Below are 9,894 nucleotides of genomic sequence, written 5' to 3' on the forward strand. Positions count from 1 at the left end.
TTTTTTGCAGTACGCGGGCCTCTCACTGCCGTGGCCTCTCCCATTGCGGAGCACAGGCTCCGGACGCGCAGGCTCAGTGGCCATGGCTCACGGGCCCAGCTGCTCCGTGGCATGTGGGATCTTCCCGGACCGGGGCATGAACCCACGTTCCCTGCATCGGCAGGCGGACTCTCAACCACTGTGCCACCAGGGAAGCCCATCAGGCAAGGGTTTTTAAAGACAGTGTGCGGGGGAGAGGGTCGTAGGAAGCATGATCAGCTCGTGGACCTTCTTCTGACTGGTTGATGGTGAGGTAACAAGGTGATGTTTTAGGAATCAAAATCTGGTTCCAACCAGTCTGGGGTCTAGTGCTTGTTGTTAGCTTGTAGTCACCATCCTTCCTCCACCTGGGTGGGAGTCTTAGTTTCTATAGAACAACTCAAAGATATGCATCAGATTGTTACCTATATCCCCTGAGGAGGCATTAGGAAGCCTGTGACTCTGTTGTCCTAATAGTTAACTGCTTGAGTCTGCTCTTTGGAACTCAGGGAAGCCTAGGAGACTAAAGCCTTTTTCTACAAACAAGAAACGGGGGACGTGGAGGGGTTTTTGTACCCAGGAGGGCCCCGAAGGGTCCTGCTTCGTTTCAATCCCCCCTTTTCTTTGATACTCCTCAATCCTGAGGGGAATGGGGGCGGGATAAGAAAGGGAATAAGGTTTGGGATGGAGAGGTTAATCATAAACTCAGTAAGGGAACTGGGTTTCAAAGTTATGGTAAAACCACTGCAGTCCTGCCCTCATCTTGTCAGCAGACCTGCTGAAACGCAGCCTGTGCTGCAGAGAGGAGCATGTGCCCTGAGCAGCCAGGAGAAGCCTGTTAAGTACTCACACGCCTTCCTCACGAGCTCATCATCCAGGCAACAGCCCCATATTATTATTATTATTATTTATTTTAATTTTATTTTTGGCCGCGTTGGGTCTTTGTTGGTGTGCGCGGGCTTTCTCTAGTTGCGGCGAGTGGGGGCTACTCTTCGTTGAGGTGCGCAAGCTTCTCATTGCGGTGGCTTCTCTTGTTGCAGAGCACGGGCTCTAGACACGCAGGCTTCAGTAGTTGTGGTGCGTGGGCTCAATAGTTGTGGCTCACAGGCTCTAGAGCGCAGGCTCAGTAGTTGTGGTGCACGGGCTTAGTTGCTCCATGGCACGTGGGATCTTCCCGGACCAGGGCTGGAACCCGTGTCCCCTGCACTGGCAGGTAGATTCTTAAGCACTGCGCCACCAGGGAGGCCCCCCCCCCATAGTATTACTATCCTCGTGATTCCCCACCTCCTTTCCCAGAACCTATTTACTCTTTGTTTATACATACTTCTAATAAGCCGTGTGGTGGAAAGAGCACAGATCAGTTAGAACCTGAGGCAAGTCTGTTAGCATCTCCCTGTGTCTCCTCCTGCATCTGGAAAATAGAGATAAAAATAAGTGCCTTGGGACTGAGGTTTTCCTTCAGGTCAGAGGATCGTAAGGTCATGGTGTTCTTCATAGACCACTATGACATTCAAACATACATAATTCCATAATACAAAAGCACATTTATGGAAGAAAATATAACTATGTATCATGTCTCTAGGATAGTGTATCTTTTTTTTTTAAGTATACATTGAACCTAAAATCAAGAAAATACCTCTCTTTAAATTAATTTTTTTTCTCTGTACACTGGGAACATCTCACTATATGATTTTTTTTTTTTTTTTTTTTTTTGCGGTATGCGGGCCTCTCACTGTTGTGGCCTCTCCCATTGCGGAGCACAGGCTGCGGACGCGCAGGCTCAGCGGCCATGGCTCACGGGCCCAGCCGCTCCGTGGCATGTGGGATCTTCCCAGACCGGGGCACGAACCCGTGCCCCTTGCATCAGCAGGTGGACTCTCAACCACTGTGCCACCAGGGAAGCCCCTATATGATGTTTTAGGCAGGACACCCGGGTCCAACTCATCCTACACGTGCCAGTTTGAGAACTCCTGGGCTGGAGGTGGGAGACTAGTCCCTGCCTGACCAATCACCTTGCTGTGTGACTTTGGACACGTCACTCACCTGTTCTGGGCTTTTGTTTCTCCTGGATGCAGCAAGGGGATGAGGGTGGCCTAGAGATCATCCGAGGTCCTTTTCAGTTCCAGCCTTCAAGGGTGGAGTCTGTTCCTGCATCTCAGTGTCACATTCAAGATCCCATGGACCAGGGGCAGCTGTGAATCTATCTTTTCCTCTAGTTCCCCATCTGTGCATCTATTCCTGCCCTATGGGAAACCATACATGGGAGTCTTGGGCCAAGGAAAGGCTGCTCCTTCCCCTCCAGGAGACCCCTAAACAATGTCTGAGGGGGATCCAGGCTATTAAAGTAATTTACATAGTAATTAACAAGGTTCCATTAGTGGATTCCTGGAGCCAGAGCACTCTGCTTCCGTTTCCCTTTAGGGGTCCACGGTCCTGGGCTGGGACTGAGGTTTGCTGGGGTTTGGCTGGTGGAGCAGTGAGGGGAAGAATTTTCCATGCTCACGTGTCCCAGCCCCACACCCAGGGAAGAGAAGCAGTGACTGTGCGAGGGCCCCAGCTGGCTGGGTAATGAGGTCTGGGGCGAAGGGGCACCTCGTGAACACTTCGGGCCTGAAACCCCAGGAAGAAAGGCAACCATGAGTCTCACAGCCATGTGTCTGTTCTGCAGCCCAGGGCCTAGCACCTCCAAGAGCGCCTCTTTCAAGATGACACAAAATTTCTCATGTCCTTCTGGGCCTCCTGACGACAAATTATACGTGTGACCACAGTAGGGTGCCAAGCTTCCCTGGTTATCACCCCTTTGAGCCTCTCAGCAACCCTGTGAGGCAGATGTTAACTTTTCCATTGTGGGGTTGAAGAAACCTATGCCCAGAGAGGTGAGGTAACTTGTCCAGAGTCACACAGCCTGAAATAGCAGAGTGGAACTAGAACCTGGGTCTTCTGACGCAGTCTAGCTCTTGCCACTTGGCTAGTGGTTTCTAAACAGCTCTGTGGAGCCCTAGGGGACTCTCAGAGTGGTTTGCCTCAGGATAAGGGATCGTCGAGAGGAATGGCAACTCCACCCCATGTGTCCCCCACTTCAACCAGGGCAATTATTTACATGTTGGACGTCTAGGTGGGATTTTGTTTGGATTCCAGTTAGAAAAGCTTTTAAAATCACTGCACTTTTAGAAAATTGTCCCAGGAAGGGACCTGTCACAGGGCCACTTCCTTGCTCCTCTCTGACGGTGAATGGAGGCCCGTGGAACTGTGTAATGTGGCAGACTTGGCCTTCTGAGCCTCTGGTCTGGGGTCCCAGATCCCTGGCCCTGGTCTCCCCATCAGGCTTCCTGCAGGTGAAGCCTGGTACCCGCTGCCTGCCCGGCCCCTCCGGCTCCCTTCTCCCACCGAGCCTGGCTGGCCTGCTGCTCCCCCGCCCCACCAGCAGCCTTCTCACTGCTCTGTAACGGCTTCTCCTTGGCTCCGTTGTTTCCATGACCAACCAAGGAAAAAGACAACAAAGATGGGGAAAGGACAACGATTCTGGGGTCTCCACAAGTTTTGAATGATTTTCCTACACTTCTTCACTCAGCAAACATTTCTAGAGCTATAAGAGCCAGCATCTGAGGATAAAAATGTCCCTGAAGGCGGTGTGACAGCCGCTGGAGGGCAGCGGAGGCGGCGCAGCCTGTCCTGTCCTCGCCATGAGGCCGCAGCAGGCACCAGTGTCCGGGAAGGTTTTTTTTTTTTTTTTTTTTTTTTGCGGTACGCGGGCCTCTCACTGTTGTGGCCTCTCCCCTTGCGGAGCACAGTCTCTGGACGCGCAGGCTCAGCGGCCATGGTTCACGGGCCCAGCCGCTCCGCGGCATGTGGGATCTTCCCAGACCGGGGCACGAACCCGTGTCCCCTGCATCGGCAGGCGGACTCTCAACCACTGCGCCACCAGGGAAGCCCGGGGAAGGTTTTTATTCAGCGAGACAGTGGCACCCGCTGCCAGTTCCAGACCAAGTTCCCCGCGGAGCTGGAGAACCGGATTGACAGGCAACAATTTGAAGAAACAGTTTGAACTCTAAATAACCTTTATGCTGAAGCAGAGACGCTCGGGGGCCAGTCCTATCTTGAAGGCTGCCTGGCTTGTCTAACAGCGTACACCAACTTCTTGTGCACGGAAACTCACTAAGAGAAGGTTCTGAAGCAAGTCTCCAAGTACATTCAAGAGCAGAATGAGAAGATCTATGCTCCCCAAGGCCTCCTCCTGACAGATCCCATCGAGAGAGGACTTCGAGTTATTGAAATTACTATCTATGAAGACAGAGGCATGAGCAGTGGAAGATAAACCATAGAATTAAAGGCCCACCTCCAGCTGGGACCCTCATCTGTGCACCGGCCGACCGCAGAGTGTCCCCCACCTCCTCTCCAGAGCATCATTCCTTCGTATCTGCTGCCAGAGCCACGGTGCCATTCGCTCCAAGGCCTGACTTTCTAGAATTCCACACCTGGAGTCACCTCTAGTCGCTCAGCATCCACTTTGTGTCTCCAAAGGGTGGAGGACTCTGTAATCTTTTGGTTAGTTTTTGAGAAAATGCAATGAAGCATTTCACTTTTTTTATTCAAAGCCATTAATAAAATATTCAGTTGGTCAGCCCAACACAGTTTATTTCTTACCTGCCACCAGTGCCAGTGGTTCTTGTCATTCCTTGGGCTTCAGCAAGTCGTAAACTAGCCAGTGCTCAGTCTTACTCCCCCAAATTCATAAAACGCTTTTCTCCAGGATTTTGGTGAAGGGTGGGCTGTGTCTGGTTTTGCTAATGCATCTCCCAGATTTCAGAGAATTACCAGTTTTGCCATGACTCAAAGCTTAAAGATCAAGTTCTGCTGTTCAGATTCTCAAACTGAAGCTCATTGGAAAAATAATGTATAATGTTACTTGTTTTATTATAGCAATTCCTGATTAAAGCAGTATTTAATGCAATTTCCAGGTTTTTGTTTTTTGAGAATTCTGTTATTAACTGCATTACCTTGAACATTGGGAAGATGTGGTATGTGTTGCTTGTTCCTTATAAAAATAAGTAAGCACAATAAAGTGGATGCTAAACCATCAAACACAAATGTCCCTGCTGTGTCCCTGAATGAACAAGTGTTAATAAATATTTTTTTTTTTTTTTTTTTTTTTTTTTTTTTTTTTTTGCGGTACGCGGGCCTCTCACTGTTGTGGCCTCTCCCGCTGCGGAGCACAGGCTCCGGACGCACAGGCTCAGCGGCCATGGCTCACGGGCCCAGCCGCTCCACGGCATGTGGGATCTTCCCGGCCCAGGGAACGAACCCGTGTCCCCTGCATCGGCAGTCGGACTCTTAACCACTGCGCCACCAGGGAAGCCCAATAAATATTTTAATTATCGTTTTGTTATAAATATAACTTAAGAGAAAAAAATTTGATAGGAATAATATTATATATTGCTAATTTTTAACTATCCCTACTGGCAAACCTTATGATTCCTAGACTTTCCTCATATACACTATTCAGTGCATAGAAATACTATGATTGGTTCAAGTTCAGTAAGTTAAGTGATTTCCAACTAAAACTCTCAAGTCTGGGTCACTGTTTCTAGTTCTTCTTTTTGGCTGTGTGTTCTTAGTATTGGGACTTTCTGTGCCCTTCATCTTTGGGGTTTGAGAGCAGTGTATTTGGGAGAAAGGACATATACTAGGAGAGAATGAAACGGTTAAAAGTTTTACTTTCAGAGATATTGTAGGTGCTAATGCTGGATTTAACCTTTCAGATTTAATTTCTTTTATGGGTCTGTTAGTTATTCAGTAAATCCCATAGCTCTATGTAATATTTTAATTGTATGAAACTTGTTACTTTATAGCCTGTAATAGTGTGTCTGTCTGCCTTTTAAACCCGTTGCAATAACTTTGCTGAAATATTAACACATTAGTAAAACTTTTCTTAAACAAACAAACAAAAAAGAAATGTCTCTGAGCCCAAGTCTGGCCCTTGGAGAGCTGATGGGAAGACATAGTACAGACTCATCACAGTGATTCCCCAGGGATGACACGGTGGGTGCAGTGCTGGAGGGTGTTCCAGACCCCGTGGAGGGGCAGGGGGAGTGGGTGACTGCTGATGGTGAGAGCGTGGCAGATGTCAGGGAAGGCTACGTGGAGCTGGAGAAGCCTGAGCCCCTTGGAAGGCAGAGAAGGAGTTGGTCTGGGGTGGGGGGCCCCGAAGCACTGTCTAGAGGGAGTGGCACATTTGGGGGCTCGAGGCCGGAGAGCAGAGGGCGTTTCGTGTGGTTTCACCTACGCGTATGAGGCAGAGTGGAGGAGTGGGGCCTGGGGAGATGGGCGGCCGCCAGGTGAAGGTGCCGAGGAAGGGGGCCGAGACCCCCAGGCCTTCTGCTGCTCACTCCCCTCTGCAGTTCCCTCCACAGGGCCCCTGTCCTCAGGGCATCCTGAGGGGCCACTTAGGCTGTGGGTAGGGGTCAACAGGGGATTCATAACCCAGGGGCATCCCGACATCGGTGCCCGACTGCCCCCGTACCCTGGGCCTTACCTCCTAGGCCTGCTCCTGGCTGCTTTCCTGAGACCTGGGGAAGAGGCAGGGAAAGTCACAGCTAGTGAGATAGCAGCTCCTCCTTTTCAGGCCTCAGACACTCTCTGTGTACAGCAAGGGGGTTGTCACAGATGATGGCTAAAGCCCCTTCTGGCCTGGATTCCTCCTTTACAGACAAGGAAGGTATTTCAGTTTGGCTCCCCCCAGGAAACGGAGCCCGAAACCAGATTTGAGTGCTAGTAGTTTATTTGGGAGGTGATCTCAGGAAGCGCCAGTGGGGATGTGGGAGGGGGAAGGAAAGGAGAGAACACAGGGTGCTTGATGTGCAGAGGACCCTGCAGGTGACCGGGGCTCCATGTAACGCACACCTTCAGAGTTGTCCTGTTCGAGGGGACAGGAAGCTGGGTGTTCACCCCCCAACTCCTGTCTGTCTTTTGTTGAGGGCTGCTCCTGGGGGCCTGAGCTCCTGGCACTTCTGGCCTCCCCCACCTGTAGGCACAGCATCTGCCTGCAACCAGAGGAGGCCTACAGGCAGAGAGTGGCAGAGGCTGCAGTAGGAAGCCAGTGGCGTGATGACAGTGGTGTGTAGCAACCAGCACTTACAAAAGGAGGTCTCCGCGCATGGACAGCATATTCTTCAGAAACCTAGACCCAAAGGGACTGAAGTGACTTTCCCTGGGTCACGCTGTGAGTTAGCGACAGGCTGGACCGAGACTTGTCACCCAGGGCTCTTCCTGCCACCCATCCCTCCCCTCCCCCACCTCTGTTGTCAGGTCTGTCAATCATCCTTGTCCCTCCTCCTCCACACGGTTTAATAAGAAAACTTTGGTGGTTGATGCAGAGATACCTTGAAAAACATCAATTGGTTTAAATCTATGAAACTTTTGAGCCCTTCTCTGAAAAAGCCCTTATCATCTCCATCTTTGCATTCCCATCTTTGCACATGGTAGCCCCTTTATACACAAAGGATGAGCTGAAGTTTTGGCCATTTGTGTGGTATGGGGTGATGCCTGTGTCTTTATGGCTCTCGGTTTCCTTGTTTGAAAAATAGGCATGTGATGCCAGCGTGCTACCATCCTAGGCTTGTTGTATCAGATAGTCAGCATGATGCATGGCACCTAGTAGGTGCTCATCAGCAGTTTGGACTGCTGAAGAACGTTCAGGAAACCACATCGGCTGTCACGCCAGAGGGAGGGGTGGTCACGGTGGTGAGCCGGCAAGAACCATCATGAGTCAAAGGATCACGTCCCTCCCCCACCCTTCCCAGCAACCATGCTCCCCTCCACAGGTCTGAGGTCGGGTCGGGTTGCCCCCTCCCCGCTGCACTTTCCCGCATCCCTGAAGCTCTGAGTCAGGTTTCCCACCTCCTGCGATTTCACAGCTCCCTGCCAGCCAGGCTGTTTTGCAGACCCAAGTTGGTAATGACAGATTCTTCTCTCCTGGCCCTCCACTGGCGAAACCACGGAAAGTATTTGAAACACGCAGCCTGGGAATGTGCAAGCTTCCATTCGCCGGGCTTGGCAGGGGCCAGCGATTTCTCAGCCAGCACTTTTGACTAAGACTTGTATGGCTCAGGTTTCCCAGGAGCTCGTCAGCTCAGTTTTTCAACAGCATTTATACTTTTTTTTTTTTCCACCCTTCAGAACATTAACCCTAAAGTAGGTTCTGAATCATACAATCCCTGGAAGCATGGCTCTCTCTCTGTTAGAGGCATGGTTTTGGATGGGCCTCAGGAGTGCTGGCCTCAGCCTGGGACAGGGATCTCCTGCCCATCAGGGCTCCTCGGGCCCAGGCGGCGTGAATCAGAGGATTCTCTGCTGAAAGGGATCCCCAGAGGACTTCCAGATCTTCTGCCACTAGAGAGATCTGGTTAACCCATTCCAGGCCTCTGCAACTTTGCTTTTAAAATATACTCTCATAGGGTTGAAGGAAGGGAGAGAGGATGCAAAGACCACAGACTCTGGACCTAGGTACACCTACATGTCAATTAGGCACCTGCTCCCACTGAGTTTCATCATCTGTAAAATGGCAATAATATTGTAATACCCACCTCCAGGTTATCGTGAGGTTTAAATGGCAGCACAGGAAATCACCTAGTACAATTCCTGCACACAGTAGGTGTACAGAGTAGTTTCTTCTCTTCCTTATTTCTTGGGCACTGATGCTACAGTCTCATCACAGAGTTGTTTGGTGAATGAATGAAGGTCTTGACCTAAACACCCCCTTCTTCTCCTCTCAAGGCAAAACCATGGAACAAGTATTTCCTGAGCATCAGTTCTGTGCAAAGAGCAGAACTAGGCCTTCTGGTGACACCCCTGATGCCAAAGTCCCTGTTGTAAAGGAATTTCTGGTCTAGTGAGGGAGCAGGCACCACGGGAAAATGGCAGGTGGATAAAATGTCCACAGAAGAGACAGTCACAATGATTTTGCTCACTTGTTTACATACATTCACTCATTCCTGCAACAGGCATTTACTGCAGGAGGAGGGCCTGCCCACCCCTTGCCCCTGGTGGTGATTCTGGGGGCTTCTAAAGCAAGCTCTTTCCACTTTACATCCCTGGTTCTGTTTGCTGTGACGTGATACTTGGAAGTGCTTTGGAAATTCAAGGGCTTGCTGTTCCCTCTGCCTAGAACACCCTTCCCAGCTCACTCACCCCTTCTTTGAGAAGCCCTTCCTGACTCTCTGAGGCACATTCAGCTGTCCTCTCTCTGAGCCCCACAGCACTTTAGTCATAACAGGGGTACTGCCCCCTGTGCACTGTGTTGTGATAGGCTGTTTCCAAGTCTGCCTTTGAGGAGACAGCACACAAGCACCAGGTACTGAAAGGGAAAATGGGGTGCCTAGGTTGGGCTCCCTAAAAGCAGAGCCTGAGAGGGAGGTTTGGACACACACGGCTTATTTTTTTTACATTCTTAAGAAAAAGCATTTATTATTTGTCATCATTCTTATTTTCATAACTAGAAAAAAAGTTGGCAAATGATTAAAGGAAGTATGTTGTGTACATCTGTGTGGTGTAGGAAAACGCATTGCCCACAATACGCAGCTATTTTTATCTACTTAGGGCAATCATTTCAAATCTTTCTTTTAAATTTTAATTTTATTGGAGTATAGTTGATTTACAATGTTGTGTTAGTTTCAGGTGTACAGCAAAGTGATTTGGTTATACGTATACATATATTCATTCTTTTTTAGATTCTTTTCTCATATAGGTTATCACAGAATACTGAGTACAGTTCCCTGTGCTAGACAGTAGGTCCTTGTTGGTTATCTGTTTTATATATAGCAGTGTGTATATGTTCATCCCAAGCTCCTGATTTATCCCTCCCCACTACGTTTCCCCTTT

At 49.8% G+C, this 9,894-nt stretch overlaps 1 pseudogene across 1 annotated transcript; it reads left to right on the top strand.

Annotated features, from left to right (window-relative positions):
• Positions 1-3,701: 3,701 nt before the first annotated feature.
• On the top strand, positions 3,702-4,333 carry LOC307050688 (golgin subfamily A member 7-like; annotated as a pseudogene). The gene is made up of 2 exons: positions 3,702-3,734; positions 3,959-4,333. The product of its transcript is annotated as a golgin subfamily A member 7-like (transcript).
• The last annotated feature ends 5,561 nt before the right edge of the window (positions 4,334-9,894 follow it).

Source organism: Hyperoodon ampullatus (genome assembly GCF_949752795.1).
Source record: "Hyperoodon ampullatus genome assembly, chromosome: 3".
Taxonomy (NCBI): Eukaryota; Metazoa; Chordata; class Mammalia; order Artiodactyla; family Ziphiidae; genus Hyperoodon; species Hyperoodon ampullatus.